This window comes from Paralichthys olivaceus, chromosome 7 (genome assembly GCF_024713975.1).
Source record: "Paralichthys olivaceus isolate ysfri-2021 chromosome 7, ASM2471397v2, whole genome shotgun sequence".
NCBI classification, from domain to species: Eukaryota; Metazoa; Chordata; class Actinopteri; order Pleuronectiformes; family Paralichthyidae; genus Paralichthys; species Paralichthys olivaceus.
This window is the reverse complement of record NC_091099.1, coordinates 17,768,289-17,785,996: the sequence shown is the minus strand read 5'-3', so window position 1 is coordinate 17,785,996 and position 17,708 is coordinate 17,768,289. Positions and strand designations below refer to the sequence as shown.

At 41.4% G+C, this 17,708-nt stretch overlaps 1 protein-coding gene across 9 annotated transcripts in view; it reads right to left on the bottom strand.

Annotated features, from left to right (window-relative positions):
• The window catches only part of LOC109624448 (neuronal cell adhesion molecule-like), a 77,977-nt gene that overhangs the window by 37,924 nt on the left and 22,345 nt on the right, over positions 1 to 17,708 (bottom strand). For 8 of the 9 annotated variants that reach the window (XM_069528297.1, XM_020079106.2, XM_069528303.1 and 5 more), the window contains exon 2: positions 9,311 to 9,394. The gene's annotated coding sequence lies outside the window, so the exon portion shown is untranslated. Of the gene's footprint in view, positions 1 to 9,310; positions 9,395 to 14,586; positions 14,699 to 17,708 lie in introns of those variants that run through there. The other variant, XM_069528298.1, reaches the window with a different exon arrangement.

Sequence of the window (17,708 nt, the reverse complement as noted above, 5' to 3'; positions counted from 1 at the left end):
GATCCAGACCCCTCAAAACCCTCCATTGTCTCCCGAAGGCTTCCCCACACCGCGGCCGCTCTATATGTAACACTGTAAGAGGAGCTGCTCATTACTGCCCGTCCTCTAGTCCACTTTGTCTCTTTTGTGCAGCTGACAGAAGAATCCAGTTGCTTAGCCGCGCCAATAAAAGAGAGTGCGGTTACGTAAAAAAGAAAGAAAGAAAGAAAATGAGAACAGAGAAATTAATTTGCAGGAGTGGAGGATGTGAAGACACATATGTTACATGTGTGGGTTCTGTCGCTGGTTAGGCATCAAAGAGACATAACACAGAACTGTGTTACCTGTTGTGTCACTGCACGACACGTCTTTAATGGCGTCTGTTTAAAATTTGCCATTCATCCCACGGGTTGGTGAGTATTGACTGATAGACACACCACACCACAATGTGTGTGAATGTCAGAGCAATCCATTATCACATAAAGGAAGCACTATGTAGTTGCCCTCGCCCCCTCTCTCTCTCTCTCTCTCTGCCCCTCCTCAGCTCCATTCAGATACGGCAGGTGAATACAAATCATTTCCCCTCCGCCGCTTTCCAAAAGAACTCACCATCCAATTTCAGACAGAGAGGACACAAACAATGGTCCTTTCAAAATGTGGAGAAAATCAAATCAAGGCACAAACAAGGGTTAACCCTTCCAAAATGCTGGACTCAGTTTGAAAAATAGAAAATAGATTTTTCCCATGAAGACTTAAAGTATCCATGAGTTAGGTTTAAACAATGATCGTTTGATGCTTCGATTATAATCAATTAAAAGTTAATGTTCTATCTATAATATATTATCTATTAATGGCAGAGCACTAAAACAATATCAATAATCATCACGATATAATTTTTAGCAATAGTGATATAACTTAAGTCCAATATATATCGATGTATTACTCATACGTTGTGCAGAGTGAGGAGGTATGACACAAAACTGATCCAGCTCAGATTTGTAAAATGTTTTGCTGCTTATTAAGTATGAAGCCACAACCTTCACAAACTAAAACCTTCTTCAAACTAAAAGTAAAACTAAAGTGACAATTAGCATGATATTGATGATGATAACCTGTCAATGCACTGAATCATACAGAAAACTAGTAGAGCACATTCCTCCATCAAGGTTAAATTCAATGAAGCTGCACCAAATTCTAAAAACTCTTAAATATCTAAATGTGCCTGATTTTTTCATCCAGATCTATGAACAATTATCTGAGAAAACAGTGAAAATGTAGAAAAACGTTAAAGATCTTCAAGAAAGTAGAGGGAAAAAAAATCATTGATCTGTCCACTAGCTTGTGCTTAATCTGACAAACAAACCAACCAACCAATAATCAGATAGGAGCTGGAAAATATATTCTCCTTGGTCAAGGTAATTAGAAAATGTGTCATTAAATAATAATCTGATCTTGACGAATCAGTTCCCAAACTAATTGTTTTATCCTTAATTTAAATTTGCACAAGGAGTCAGTAGCGTTCTTTTCTCCAATTTGTCAGGACTCATACATAATATAATTAACATGGACACAAAAGCAAGTAAAATACAACAAATAAACAGCACAAGCAGAAATGTTGCTCAGTGTGTGTGTGGCTGATAAAACTCTCTTTGAGCCACAGTCTGAATGAGTTCGAGCTGTGGCTCGTCTGTTTCTCCAATCAGGTTTTCATATGCTAAATTCAACAAACAAGTCGTGGGGGGAAGTGAACAATTCATCAAACGCAGCTCTGAGTAAGTCCTCAGACTGGCTTTGAATTGAAGAGTGAGAATTTGTATTATAAATCTTCCCCATTCTAAGACTTTTGATGGGATTTGATGAAATTAAGTTCTGAGACTGAAATTGCTGATATTTGATCAAAAATGAAAGACACAACATCACCCTGAAGTGAATGGAAATATTTTTTGGGGGGTGAGGAAGTAATTGGATGACCCCGTTTTATTTGAAGCGCTGGTTTTTATGAAATTAAAGAGGAGAAGATTATAAAAGAAGGAAAAGCCTGTGGTGCAGACTGACTCATGGTGACTGCTGGCACAGCATCAAGGCTTCAGTGTGAACATGCTACTGTCTGTCTCATGGGTCAAGATGACTGAAATGTAAGCTAATGAGTATTAATGATACTAATGGAGGACTTGGCTTTCTCACAAAGGAAGTTACGAGCCGTAAAAGACTCCTGACGGGTTGAGCTGATGTGAAAACACACACAAAGACTCAACACTGAAAAAAAACATTTCCAGGTATTACAGTGAAGAGATTTTCCCTCATTCCATCCATCATTTGGAGAGTTTGAGTGTGTTTCGAGTGGGTTAGGTGGTTTTAACCGTCGGGATTCACAGTTCAGACAAACAGTCCTCCATCCTCACAGATCGTCTACTGGCCCCATCAGAAATAATGGCTCCGTCAAGAACCGCTCCATCAGCCGGTGATTCCGGAGGAAACGCTGTTGCCATTCAACACTAACAGTCCGCCCGGCTTCCGCTAACAACCTCTGTCCTATGTCTGTGTTTGACGGGATGGGCCTGGTCGCTAATGCAGGAGAAGTGTCTGCTGAGTGCAGGGTAATGCCTGGGTGGGGTTGGAGTGGAGGTGGTGGAGGTTTTGTTTTCCCTGACGACTATCCGGGAAAGGTCAGCACTGAAACGCTCGGCTGGACAAGGTTCGTGTGTGTGACTCGTCTACGATGAGGGCGACCAGGGGTGTTTGTTTGCGACCCTCATGATCAAACGTGACAGAGGTATGAATCACTGCTGTAACAGATGGTATAGTGGTATAGTATCTGTGCAGATATATGACCTCGCCCTCCTCTGCCCACATGACGAATGGATACATGCATTTTATGGTCAAGTAGGTAAACATGTTGTCTTGGTTACATTTGAATTCCCCTGATAATAATGCTCTTAGATATCTGGTTTTCTGTAAACCCCGACAAATCTTTGTTACCTACTTTACTATCATATACAAGTTCTTTTACATAAAACCTTTTTTATGAGCTTATAAGACACCAAATCTCCTCAATGTTAAACGTTGTATGAACACAAAGAACCTTTTGTCTAAATATTGTCAAAACTTGTTTAACTAGCGAGTTTAAGAAGTAAATAAAGAAATGTCTGATAAGTAAATAGGTAATAAGAAGAACATCTTAGAGCTAAATTCATTTAAGGCCAGCATTTGATAGCTGCAGTATTTTCTTGCATATTGTAGATTTTAGTCTGTAACAAAACTGTATAAATTTGATATCCAGTCTTATTTACTGTTGGGTTCTTGTATCTGGTTAAAAGTAAGGCTAAATAATCCCATTCATAATTTCAGTCTACTTTATTTTGCAGTTTAACCATAAATATGGAGAGAAAAAACTTGTTGTTTTATCTGTTATCATTAACATCAACACTGGCTCCTTTTTAATGGCAGATTTTGTTTTTATTTATTCAATGGCTATAAAGTGGCCACATTTTACACAGAGGGGCCTAGTATACTTCCAATATTATAACATTAAATAAGATAATTTCTCATTTTCTGTTGGCTCTATAGCTTTGAACAAAGTCACAGTGAATATATGAATATAATTAGCAAATCGTTTCTGGTCTAGTTCCTTGAAAGTAAATTTAAAAAACCCTAATTTTAATTATTATTGTGTTTTAAACGTTGGTCCCCTGGAAAACATAAACACTTGTACATAATGAATACAATACCTTAGCACTACTGTTTGTGATGTTTACTCATCTGTAGGGTAGAGTCAAGCGACAGGGGCACTCAGATCATCCTTTAAGGCTATCCATACTACTACCTTTTAGTTTGAACGGACGAATCAGTTGTGAACGAAAAGACCCAATCAGCAAGTGGTTGTGAGCCTCTACCTCATCGTTTCCTAACATCTCAGTTTCTGCCCGTCCAGGCTGAAACGTTGTCCCAGACTCAGTCTCAAACTAAACTAAAACGGGGCCAACCGCGTTTGCAAACTTCTCGGTTTAAGCTGCTCTAAAACTCTACATTTAAGCCTCCTAACATGTCGTACCAATGATCCAGCAAACACAATCTCTGAGCTCTGGACTTGACAAACATAATGGGAGTGAAACTATAACGCTGGTGTTTTTCCTGCTATGAAATGTCCGTGGTGAAAAAAACGGCTTTGTGAATAATAAAAGTGGAAGTTCTCCGGGTTGCAGGTGCAACAACAGAAAATCAACACAGCACAGTTTGAACCTGCCCACACATTCCTGAGAGGAGGAATACACATGCAGTGGAGGTGCAACAAGGTAGTGTAGAACATGTGTATGTATGAATTACTACAAGCTAAAAATATATATATTTAATATGGACAATGTTTTAAATTCAAGAAGTGGCTTTATTCTGAGCTCCATATATGATGTCATGAATAGAGATAGATGAATATTTTGCCAATACATAGAATAATTCTATAGAGTGGGAACAGAAGACAACATATTGGTAGATAGAGGTTGGATGTTATTTACTTCTATATACAGCCTGCTTCACTCCTGGCTCTCACGTTTCTTATTTACTCTTTTCTTTATTCTCGCTCTCAGCAGGTGCAGAGAGAAATTCCTCATCAGAATTGGCTGAGACGCAGGTGAGCGAGGGCTCACATCGAAATTCTGCCATTTGTATTCTACCGCATCACCCACAGAGCAGGCTGTTTATGTTGATGAGCAGACAGACTTGGCCTCGGACCAGGACCCACGCCTAACAGCCACATGAATCATTTTGTTTTTTACAGGCCCCCCTCCAAACTGATTGAACCCCCCCATAGCTTGTGATGTGAGGACCATCTTCCGTCCTGCAGCCATGTTTATCCCCAGAATCAGACGATTGGTAATCATCCACAGAGAGATGGATTCAGTTGTTTCAGGTTAAAAGTAGAAAAAACAAGAAGAATCAACAATTCTGCTGGGTGAAGGATTTTTTTTTATATAGACAGGTATGCTTAAAAAAACATACTACGCTTTAAGGAAGTTAGATGATCAGGATTTAAACCACCAGTGGCCACTGTGTGCTCCATTTCTTACTTTCTCATTCTCTGAGGCCATTTTCACACCTGAAAGTCTAAAACAAGGTTCATGTCAAGTTTTGCGCTCAAATTTTAATGCAGATGAATTCTGTATAACATTCATGTGTCCTGTCGTCATCACCTACACTGAAAAAAGAAAATAACACAAAATATCATTATGGTATTACTGCCAGTAGGCAACTAGGAAAACTCCAAAGCTCCGGACCAAATGGTGTGGGTTAGGTGTTTGGTTTGAAAGAGCGCGAAATAAAGGATAAAATGCTAAAGGCTAGTTATTACATGCACTTCTTTTCAAAAAGTATCAAGTACTCAGTTTAACATTTTCTACAATAAATACAAACAGTCATTCAAATGTCAGGTTTTTAACTAAATCTTTACCACATCATTTAATGGCTGTGATTTGTCTTTGTAGAGCACATTGAAATAAGCTGACTGTGTTGCAGAAGACTTTAATAAAAGATGAATTTACTTGTGATGGGAAACAGAGAGGTAAACATGAAGCAATTGAAGAAACCTGCATTCAGCAGTGCAAATGGAGACAAATCCACCAGGATGGACATGATAATATAAAACCACAGATATAAAACAGTGTCTCCTCTGACTCTCCAGGCTGTCCGCTGATTGTGAGTCAGATTTGCATGAAGCCCACTTCCTCTGAAACCCCTGGAAGATGGAGCAGGAGCAGCAGAAGTCCCTCAGGGGTGGCCTCACAACCTCTAACACATCACACAGCCTCTTTCTCTCCCTCACCGTCTTTATATCCACCTATTCATCTATTTGTTTATTCCTGTCCTTCCTTCTGACACTTCAGCTGTGTCTCCCAGCACCTCCCTGTCTCTGCCAACCATACAACCATGAGAAACTTAAACACACACACGTACACACTAACACACACACACACACACACACACACACATCCGCTCTCTCACCCACACAGCTTCTCTCTCAGATACAGCTGCTCTTGAACACAACATGCAAAGACAAGAAAGTTGACACAGAGAACCTATGGAGAATTGTCAGGCACGTATCAAAGAGACACCTATAAAGAGAAATATCTTGACGTGCTCATCTGAAACGACGTGCGCTGAGATCTGCCCAGGGGCCATCTGTGTGTGTGTGTGTGTGTGTGTGTGTGTGTGTGTGTGTGTGTGTGCATGAATCCCTCTATTCATCTGCAACTGGTCTGATCTCAGAAGTGCAGCAGCGTAACATCATTCTTACTTTCTCAGTGTGTGAGAAACAATGCTGCTTCATTCAAAGTGGATGATGACACTGTTCAGTTGCAGGGGTATTAATGTAGAGGAGGGGTCATTGGCTCAGTCCAGTTTTTATTGTGGGAGTTACATACTTATTTATAGTGTCCCGATTTCAGTGGACAAAATATTCATCCATCATCTATACTTCTCCTTTCTTAAGGTCGTGACCTGTGGAGAGGCTGAAGCCAATTCCCAGCTGACATTGGGTGAGAGGCAGGGTGCAACTTGCAGGTCCCCAGCCCATCAAAGGGTCAATATACAGAGACAAACAACTTTTCACTCTCACACTTCACACCTATGGTTAATGAAGACCGGTTCAGACCTTAGTGTTCGTCCTGAGATCTGATCACCTGTTAAGTACATGTGTTCACACCTGGGATGAGAATGCATCCTGAATGTGTCTCCTGTGACTACTTGTGATCAGATCTCCCTTCCCTGCTCTTTATGTAACAAAGTGTTATAAACCATTTGTACGTACTTATGATAGTGTTTTAAAGTCATGTGGACATTTCTAATCATCTTAGATGAGCAGAGAGGCAGAGAATGAACAAACATGTGTACAAACATGAAAATGTGTCTCCACTTCCTCCCAACATCTAGTAATGAAGCAAAAATATACCAGGCTCTACCACTGCCAGCTTGCGCATTTGGAGCCAGAGTCTTCGCAGTAGTGTTCTGGTTGTGGAGCCATGGTGGTGAGGTCCCGTCAAAACACATGCTCGACCAATCATGAAACAGTCTCAGCTGTCAATCATGACATTTCAACCCCGCTTTCATAGCATCAAATAATCAATTAAAACCAAACTTATCGAGAAAATGAAGAATTAAGAACAACCTAAAATAACTATCTCTGTACATTTTAGTCTGTGCCATGTCCTAACCACTAACATGGAGGAGGCAGGATTTATGACCTTGAAAGGAGCTAGCCACCAGGTGGCGATTGAGACGCTTCACTTTTGGGGACCAGTCATGTCAACCATCTTTATACGCAGTCTCTGGGAAGGTCTTACAACAATGATGCATAGACAGCCGAGTCCAAGTGGAGACACTGCAGCCTCCAGGCAACCGGGCTGCTCCAACAATAAAAAAATAGAAATGACTCATGATACTAAAAATTCAGTTGCCTATTCTTCCTGCAGTCAGTGCCTGGATAAAAGACACAGGCATCAGTAGATGGTTGGCATCGTCCCCTGGTGTTGTTCTGCCAGGCCTGTACTGCAGCCACCTGCCGTCAGTCTGGTCTACAGAGACACGTGATCAGGTGAGGAGGTCTAATGAATTGAAATCAAGAGTTTGGCCATAAAACACCCTGGTTGCCTTTTCCATGTGTTGGCTCTAAGGATGGTGAGTGTAAAATATGCACTGAATAATGCTGACAACAAAATCAAATGCCTATAAAACTAGAAGGTTGCACTTAAACCTCGTAGTTCTCACTTCTAATCCAAGGTGTTGGGATAAAGAGGAAACCACATCATAGTTCTCACATACTTTCTGACTGCGCTGTATATGATTATGTAACTGATAAGATTTCAAGTCAAAAGCCAGACTCATGTAGTGCTATTTCTGGACAAGCGATCCTCCATATATGTTTTTCCCATCCTCCCCCACTCTGCATCCAAACACACCAACATGAGTGATAATAGCACACTCCCTGCCAGCCTCATGAGAGCAACCAGTGAAAGGCAGCAGTGTGGAGGTAAACAGAAACCTCTGCAGCCTTCCATTGAAGGGCCAGGGATCCTGAATGCCGCTGATCACAATGGATGCTTCACGCCTCACTGTGTTTCAAACTGCAAATTCAGTGCACAGCTCCTACGTGTGGCCCTCCATGACTCGGCCATTGAAAACTGTGGACTCAGCCTCTCTGGCAGGCAGCGCGCATTCACACAACAACAACCCACTGCCACGGGGCAACTACATGAGGAGAGAAGAATGAGAGATTCAGAGACAAACCAACGGACAGGCAGAGGTAAAGCAGGGGGAGAAATCATCCAAAAAATAAAACAAGCACACAGCAGAGTCGTTCAAGTGCCTTCTCAGCTTGGTGTGCAACAAGGGCCGGGGTGGGATCCTTCCTTCACACTCCACAGGGAGGTGGATGCACATCGCACCGTGTCACCTCCACTCACAGAGCATTAGATTAAGTCCTCGCCGCATCACAGACACACTCTCCTGCACCGCTGTGATGAGGGGTTGAGCCAAAGGTTACAGAGGGTCATTTAAAAAAAAAAAAAAAAAGAGTGAGGGCTGAGAGTCAATTCTCTGGGCTCTAATGCACACAGATACTTTAGCTCTTAATTGTGCGACTGCCATTAGGCAGCTCTCCTACCCCTGCGAGCTCCATTACGACACATTATGTGTCAATAAGAGAGCGGCACATGGCCAGATTTAGTCTCCAAGAGCTATTTTGTGATTTCTAAGTGTTGACGTCCAATTGTCGCAGCAGTGAACAAGCAGGGGGAGTGTTACCTTGACGACCATATGCATCAAATTAACAGTTGGAACACTAGAAACGCCAGTGTTTTTTAGTTGTTTTTTTTTAAATTCCTTGCCAAACCTTCTGCCAAAATGGAGGCTGCGACAAAAACCCACTTTGCAAAGTGGACAAATGCCAGTGAAGCAAGTGGTGACCTCTGCCTTTACAGACAGGACTAAAGAACAGGCATCACAACAGAGACACACAGAAGAAGAGTCGTATGGTGGAACGGTTTAAAAGATGTTCCGAGACTTAGGAGTTCCAGAGAAAGCGTCAGCATGAATACATTCAGGCTCTGGCAGCGTCATGGATGAAGATATTTGGACGGCAGACACTTGTTAGGCACGGGCACACAGACTGACATTTGTGTGTGTCCACATCCTACGGGAGGGGAAATGTCTTTGAGAAGAACAAGAATGTTTGATTCGGAAAGGACAAGAAGTTCACGCTGTTTTGGAAAACGACGTTGCCGGTGGAGATGATCGTATGAGGAGGAAAAAATGTATTCCAACAGAGAAAAAAATGATTCCAACTTACCAGAGAAACCCGAATCCCCCCCTCTCTCCTGCTCCTGCCTGGTTACAGTCGCCTTGTTCCTTTTCTTCTCAGCTTTTCTTCAATCTGCTCAAACACAAATAGAAGAGAAAAAACACATTTTTAGTTTTCATAATTTATTTCTCTCCACTTCTCTACTCTTCAAGTACAACAGCCAGGACTTTAAAACCAAGATAGGGGAATCCAGCCGCCCTTAATAAGCTTTCTAGGGAGGGACACTTGCAACGCTATGCATATTTCCAGCACATTTGACTTCACAATGGGTCTACTACTCCATGTTTGGTTTTATTATAATCTGCAGAAATCCTTCTCATATAGGAAGTCTCCTGCTCTGCCAAAGATTACACACCAGGAAGCTCCAGCATGAAATCTCCTCCTCTTATCAAACGGAGAGTGAGGAAAGGAAAGGAGAGATTCTTTTTCAAAGCATAGTCATGCGTGAGTGTGTTGACTCGGTGGAAACGCACTTAAAACACTTCCAACTGTGACAAGTTTTGGCGGTGAAAAGAAAGCAAACACCCGAGCTGTGTAAACCAGAGTGCGGACATGGATTTTCCGAGGCAGGAGTGTGTAATCCAAACTGATAGACACAAAAGCCTGTGGCTGGAAGCTGGAGGAGAGACACTTCTCTTCCCCGTCACTCCTCTTGTCTTGTCTCATCTCCTTCTTCTTCTCTTATCTTCGCCTGCTCTGTGCTTCCTTTCCTCTCTATTACCTACTGCTTTCCTCACCTCTGTCCTTGTCCTCTCTCACCTCCTTTCCTTTCTCATCTTCTCTCCGTTCTTCTGAAATCTTCTTTTTGTAACCTCTCAACCAACCTCCTTTTCTCCTCTTTCAGTTCATCTCCTCCTTTCTTTCTCAGATTTTTTCCAGCCGTCCAGGTCAGGACCTCACACGGAGACGTGAAATCAGCAGAAAGTCACGGTACCTTTACCTTGTACCTTTGTCTTGACATGTGTTCAGTATGTATTTGTTTTTGCCTTTCTGCCCAATTTCATCCCAGCTCTCCTCCTCCATTATTCCGTCACAGCTTTAGACAGGATTTCTGAAAATGACAGACTTTTCTCTTTGGCTCACAAATCCAACATGATAATTTGACAGATCTTCAGATCACGAGAATTGGGGACGTACATGTGGCGTCATGATCCAGACAAAGCTGATGTCCTGTCCGAACCTATTCTGTCTTTTACATCCTCACTTCAAGTTCCTTCTCTTTCCTACCCTTGCATACTGACCTGTCTTTCTTCATTTCATTAATTTTTTTTCCTAATCTTTCCTCAGGTTTCACAACTTAAACATTAAAACACTGTGCAGATGTGGCATTTAATGTCAAATGGTGTCAGGCATGTACAATTCAAGGCTACTGTTAATGTTACAGCTCCTTGTTGTTGTTAAGTAATCGATTCCATAGGGAACAAGTAGGGGTCGGTGTAGGATACGTGTTGTTTATTTATATTCACATTATTTACTGTTGATTTATTTGCATTTGCAAGCTTGCACCTTCCTCAGGCGGTGAGGGCAGAAGCTAATCTAGAAGTTTAGTGAGCATGGTAAATGAAGGGGGGGAGGGGCAGGGGAACACAGATACCATCATTACTATTCTGTTTATTTTGCAATAAATTACAAATGGTGAACCCAACAACCTTCGGATTCCTTTTTTGGATGTTTTGGCTGCACGTCTGACAAACTGCCTCTTATTCTCCATGTGGGGAAACATGGAACGTTGGGGAAAAAAGGGGGTTACAGGTCAAACCATGTTTAAAGAGGTTTGTCACAACTCTTATATACATATGTTTATTCAGGAGTCAGGCAGCCTTGGTTTGCAGTTATCATGGACTTTGACTCCAAAGAGGTAAAAAAAACACTTTTTTGTGTATATTTCAGTCTTTTCCTTAATTCTTCAGTCAGGCATGTCCATGACATATTTCCAATAAACTAATTGAAATAAATTATAATTTTGCATGGCACCTTTTGAAAACCCTTTGCCTTGATCATAAAAATTTGGAACCTGAACATGGCCTTAAGTTTAGATAAGACTAACACGCATGGTTCAGGTGTATTCCATCCTTCAACCTCTGTCTCCTGGAATCACAAACTCTCCTCATGTCACCTTTCCTACACTCCGCCTCATGCCTGCCAGCTTATTGCCATGTCTTTCTTTTGTCTATTTCTTTATTTCTTTTTAAAAACAGTCCTCTCTTTGAATCTCCTCCCGTCTCTCTCTTTGCTCAGTTTGTCAGCTGTGTGGGGATTTCCCTGCTTCTACCTTTCTATTCTCTCCTTTGTTTACCGTCCAAACCTTTCCTCAAACATCATCACAATGGACACACACACACACACACACCTGCAGGAGTTGATGGGCGAAACTATAGAAGAAGCCAATCCAATTTACCAGCAAAGGCTTATCGACTCAAGTCTGCTGCTCTAAATAACAAGTCTGGAAGTCCCATTGAGAGACGCTGCTGCTCTAACACTACTTTCACTGCGCACACACAAAATCGGGAGCCACACACTTTCACATTTATTCTGTTTCTCCCAATCACAGATGTTTTTTTTGTTGTTTTCAAGATCAAGACTGTCGTACCACCTGAGATTCAACTCTGCAGCAGCCGTACACAAGATGTTTTTCATACGACTCTTGCAAAATCAAATGTATTTACTTCAAAAGCTTTTTCTACAAATTCACTGAGTTTGTGCAGTAAATTGTTTTATTGACTTATAGAATATTACACCAGAAAGTCTGATCCGTCTTCTTCAGTTCAACCTTACACCTCATAATTTCCTCCTCACTGTGTCAACAGCTACAAATCAGCTGATTGCAGCTGAGATCAATGAATAAAACAAACCGACGAAATGACCTTTCTACATCCTGAAGGCTGATCCCATCAAAAGACACCCCCCCCCCATGACATCGGGCCAGCCATCCCGCCACCCCACTTCTGCCCTCAGTCACCACAGAGTCGGCCTCAGCTCGGCCAAACTCTGCTGCCATGGTGATGAGGAAAGGGACGGAGGAGCGAGACTGGAAATAGCCGGACACAGGATTCTGACAGTGGGCACTGCGAGGGACACACAATGCCCTCGTTACCTCAAGGAGCACTCTCCTGTCATGAGTGCTGACAAACAAAACCCACAGCTGATGGATGTGGAGACAGCACAGCAACATTTCACAGCCAACTGAAAGGAAAGGAAGAACAGCTAAGAGCTAACAAACATCCTAAAACTGAAAGCTGCTCAAATCAATACTTCTAGGTTAACGAAGGAACAAACGGCGAAATGTGAAGGAGATCGTACCCAGTGAGGAACTCACAGATATTTTCATCAAGAGGTTGTGGAGGAGCACCAACATAGCAACAGAGAGAATACTGGTCTCAGATCAGTCAGGTGATCAAAAGCTTGACAAAGCAAATGCTAATGTCTGTATGTGTTAATAAACCAACATATCAGCTATATGTATTGATAATAGATGGAAATTTTGCTCAGACATGCACGCAGTAAGTACTACTACCACGGTACAAGCTGCACAAAGCTACATGTTAGCTGCTATAAATAAAATAACAGAATTGTATCATCAACTAAAATGGCACTCATAGTCCCTTTTAATTCAGTCGCTCTACAACACCAAGATCCATGAATTATTTCCTGGGAAACCAGAGAAAATGTCTAAAATAAAGTTAAAAAAAAAAAAAAAAACACCCCTCCACATAATCGCTCACAAACAAACCCACAAACTAATGGACAGGGGTGAAGACATGACCCCCTTAGCAGAGATAATAAGAAAATATAACATAGGTCATACACATTATACTGTATATATACTATCTGACTATACACAACCACCAAACCTCTGCTCCAATTAAGTCTAAGGACATAGGGTATGTTTCCATTTGCCACATTTTGATGCATGTTGAGTAGAGTGAGATGTCCACAGGTTCAAGAAGCATTGCTCACTGCAGATAATGCCAGGAAGTAAGGTGTCACACATTTCTCTAATGAGACTTGCTTTTCTCCTCCAGGCTGTGTGTGTGTGTGTGTGTGTGTGTGTGTGTGTGTGTGTGTGTGTGTGTGTGTGTGTGTGTGTGTGTGTGTGTGTGTGTGTGTGTGTGTGTGTGTGTGTGTGTGTGTGTGTGGAAGGGGGATATAAGCACAAGTATAGTGGCCTAATAATTGTAGGCTCTTGGCTAATAAGAGGCAGAGTGTGGCTGTAGAAGATATCACTTTCCCGTAGAAGCATCATTACTAGAAAAAAGACGAGAAAGATAATTCCAACTAGACCAATTCCTTTTTTCCCTTAAAGATGAATTTACATTAAGGGACGCTGCATGTGAGAGTCAGAGATGTGTCAGTAAAAGTGAAAATCGGTTAGAAATCAGAAAAACTGTGTTTATTTGAAAGTGCTGGCAAAGTGCAAACTATCCATGAAAATGTTAACAGCTTGGCTGATTGTCCGAGGAAACAGGCTTTTTATTGATGTTGCAGTGAAAAAAAGTCAGCTCAGGAAATTTTACCACAAAAAAAAAAATCCACGCATTATCGTCAAAACCAATTGGATTTGCTGTTTCAGCAAAAAGTCTGAGAATCGATTTACCATTAGAATTCACCATTATATTCTTTACTGATTAATCTGCATATAATCAGTTTGGTGTATAAAATGACGATAAACAACCAGCAGTCTATACCCGAATGATATTCAAAATACTATCTATCGATCTCTTTTTCTAAAAGCTGCAAATCATCACAATAGAACTTGGTGATGTTTTGCAATTTTGCTTGAAGACAGAATGAAATGAAATGAAATTCACGAAAACAATATTTATTTTCTGCTTGTCAACTAATCCACTATTGCTTCATTTTTAATCGAATCATTGAGATGTTTAGACAATTACACTTCCAAAAGCTGAACACTAAAGGTCCTTATTTTGTCTGGTGAACAGTCAAAAAAGTGTTTAACTTGAAGAACGAAAGAAAGAACAGCACATCCTCACATATGAGAAGCTGATAGCATTAAATATGAAATATTTTTCCTTCATACAGAACTTAAAAATAAGCAATCAAAACTTCTGATAATTAATTTCAAACTAATCGATTTAGTAGTAGTAAAATCAACCAGGACATTTCATCGGTTCAGCGTGAAACATCCTGTAGAGAATCAGAATCAGTGGATTTGTTCCCATCACCTGCAGATCTCTGGGAGCATCAGTCTCCTCACAACAGGTGGTTACATGGTTGCTGTTAACAAAACAGAGTATATACATCACCTTTATCTCTGCACATGTAAATTAAAATAAATCCCCTCGGCGTGTGCATCTGCCGCTCGGTTGTGTTAATCCCAGTAGCTGCGTATTCCTCGACGTGTCTGCTGTGACTGAGTGACAACGAAGAGAGACAAGCCCATTCTCTCACAAACCACCCCCCCACCACACCCACAACCTCTCCTCCCACGTCCCTCCCCTGACCCTCCCTCCTCTCTCACAGTGAGATTAACACAACCTTTTGTCTCTCTACAATGGGGGTTAAACATTTCCTGGTATCACATGTACAACTAGCAGAATCTACAAAGTTACTGGGTGTGTTTTTTTATGTATTGTTTTACTCACATTTGAGCGCGAGCATTAAATGTTGAAAAAGTTATTTGTTGTGTAAGGGATGCTACTGTCAGCGGGATGAGGAGACGACAGAGCATAACATCCTGCGATGTGCATTTGGCAAAGCATGAATGTAAAACTGACACTATGATTGCATGTTAAATCAAATGTGGCCCGGTGTACATGAAAATAACTGTCAGCTGCACTGATTGTGCTCGTGTCAATGCAGCTTTCTAAATGTACAATAGAGGGTGGAGGTGGAGGAGACGCAGCACAGCAACACAGATAAAAGGAGAACGCCTTGAGGCACATCCTAAAGACTTCCTTTCCCATACAGTGAGAAGCCAGAGAAAGTGCTCACCTACACTCAACAGCTGTCCCCATGCAATCTAATCTAGTTGACTCAGGGAGGGGAGGCTTATTTATTGCAGACTCCTCACTGGTATTATTGCAACCCGTTTAAACAGAATAGGTGTAAGAGAAAAAGGTCTTTTGGCATCCGTTAGCTATGGTTGCAGAGGGTAACAATGGTCTGAAAGAGTCACTATTCTCTGGCCTTTCCTCTAAATAATGCCCCGCTTACTACAAAAGCACAGAAATGTAACATAATCTGTCTCAATGAACATTGTCCATCAGAGTGAACAATGATTTAGACTCCGGTATCTACTAAAAACTTTATTTCACACTTTATCTCCCTCTTCGGCCACAGTGGTGGAATGAAACCTAATACATTAACAAGTACAAGTCTGGGTTATTTCACTTGCATCCACTCCACCGTACTTCATCGTAATCTAATTTAACAGTGATTTTTCATATAAAAGCCAATGATGAGCAGATACAATGTAATATAGTGTAAATCAGTCATTCCTAACCTGTTTGGTTTTTGACTTCTTATGTCAATATCTACATAGTCTGGGCCCTTGTCATGATCTATGAGATGTTACCAGTTAACAAAAACAGACATTTCCCCTCTAAATCTAAAGCAAAATAACAAATGAATGAAATTGATTTGTGTTGTAGAACTTTGTTTTTCTTTGCTCTTCAAATTGACTCCTCAGAGGGGCCCTGGCCCCTAGGATGGAAACCACTGGACTAAACTACCTAATAGTGTAAGTACTACTTAAGTTAAAACTCCACAATGAGTGGCTACAATAGTAAACAGCTGCTGGCACACTCCTGTGTTAGTATAAACAGTGTAATATAATGTCATATCTAATGATGTATCAGTCAGAGGGTTTCACACACTACAGTTTCCTACATGTACCTGATTATTTTCATTAAATCAGTGAGTTGTGCCCTTGGAAAATTGTAAAAATGTTGAAATACCCAAATTGCAATATGAAAATCAGTGACCCGTACTCCATCATTCCACCAAGTTTCATGAAAATCTGCTCAGCTGTTTTTGAGCAATCTTGCTTAAAAGCAAATAAGCATACTCCTGAGTGAGTCCTCCGTAGCTGAGGTAACAATATGTCTGAACATTTTGCTTGAGTGCAATTTTTACTGGTAATGGATTATTTATGCTTTGTGGTTGTGGCACTTTTACTCATTGTGGTGTACTATTCCTTGCCGTTGTGGGACTCACCACTTAATAATCCTACAAAGCCATATGACTTCTGTCTGCACCAGTGGGACATGCTCAATGGCTTCACAACATGGTCATTGTTACATCCCACCGCGAGTATATAATTTCCACCCACATACCACGATGAAACCGTGAGCCTAGAGACCAGCAGAGCTTCACCGGTGGTCAAGAGACATGAAACCTCTACGCTGGAATTCCACCTCAATTTACTAATGTACACACTTCAGTCATTTTCTACACAACATAACTCAGCACAATAAGCTTTCTCAGCATCTAACGTCACAACATAAGAAGCCATTAATTTGAAAAATGAATCATAAATAAAAGCTGCAGACATCTTTCAGAGATGATGGATGGTGGAGAGGTGTATAGATTGTGGTATGAAATGAGTGAAAGGGGCATATTTCATTGAGCGAGGGGGCGTGATTGACCAAGTTTAATGGGCATTATTTCTGCACACTGACTCCGTTGAGCAGAGACACTGGGTGATCCCCGCCGGCCCATTGCTCCTTCAGACTCACACTGAGATGGGACTGCCGCCCTCCCTGCTCTTTGTCACCACACCAATAGAAGAACAATATTTCAATGGCAACTGCATATTTCAATGGCAACTTTTAACAGAACAAAGTTCATGCTGTGGTCCAGACCAAGCTAACTAGAACTGTCTACGTGTGTGTGTGTGTGCGTGTGTGTGTGTGTGTGTGTGTGTGTGTGTGTGGGGCTGCGTTCACCTATCAGTGGGTGTTCCTGATGAGGACTCCCTTTTGAGTATCCCATTCAGAGACGTGAATGGGAGTGAAATATGATTGGCTCGTGAAGAGAATAAGGGGCTGGGTTCACAAGGCTATCGAGGCAGGGTGGGGCGAAGGGTGGGAGGGACACTTGTAAAATACTTCACCGCTGTCAGAGACAGAGTAAAAGAACAAATACAGATGATTTAGTTCTCTAACGCTTGCCACTAACACATTCCTACGAGTCATTTTCAACACTTGTTTGTTTGAGTGATATTGCTTTGGAGCATCTATTCAGTAATTGTTTAAATTTGATTCTCCATTAAGTAATAAACCCTTACAATGCTTTGATATGACAGACGAGCACTGTCCTCTGGCAAACACATCGCAGTGTCAATTTTATCCTTGTTAACTCCGGCTGAACTCATCTCAACACACTAACACACAAGGGTCTGGTATCATCGCATAGCAGCACTATC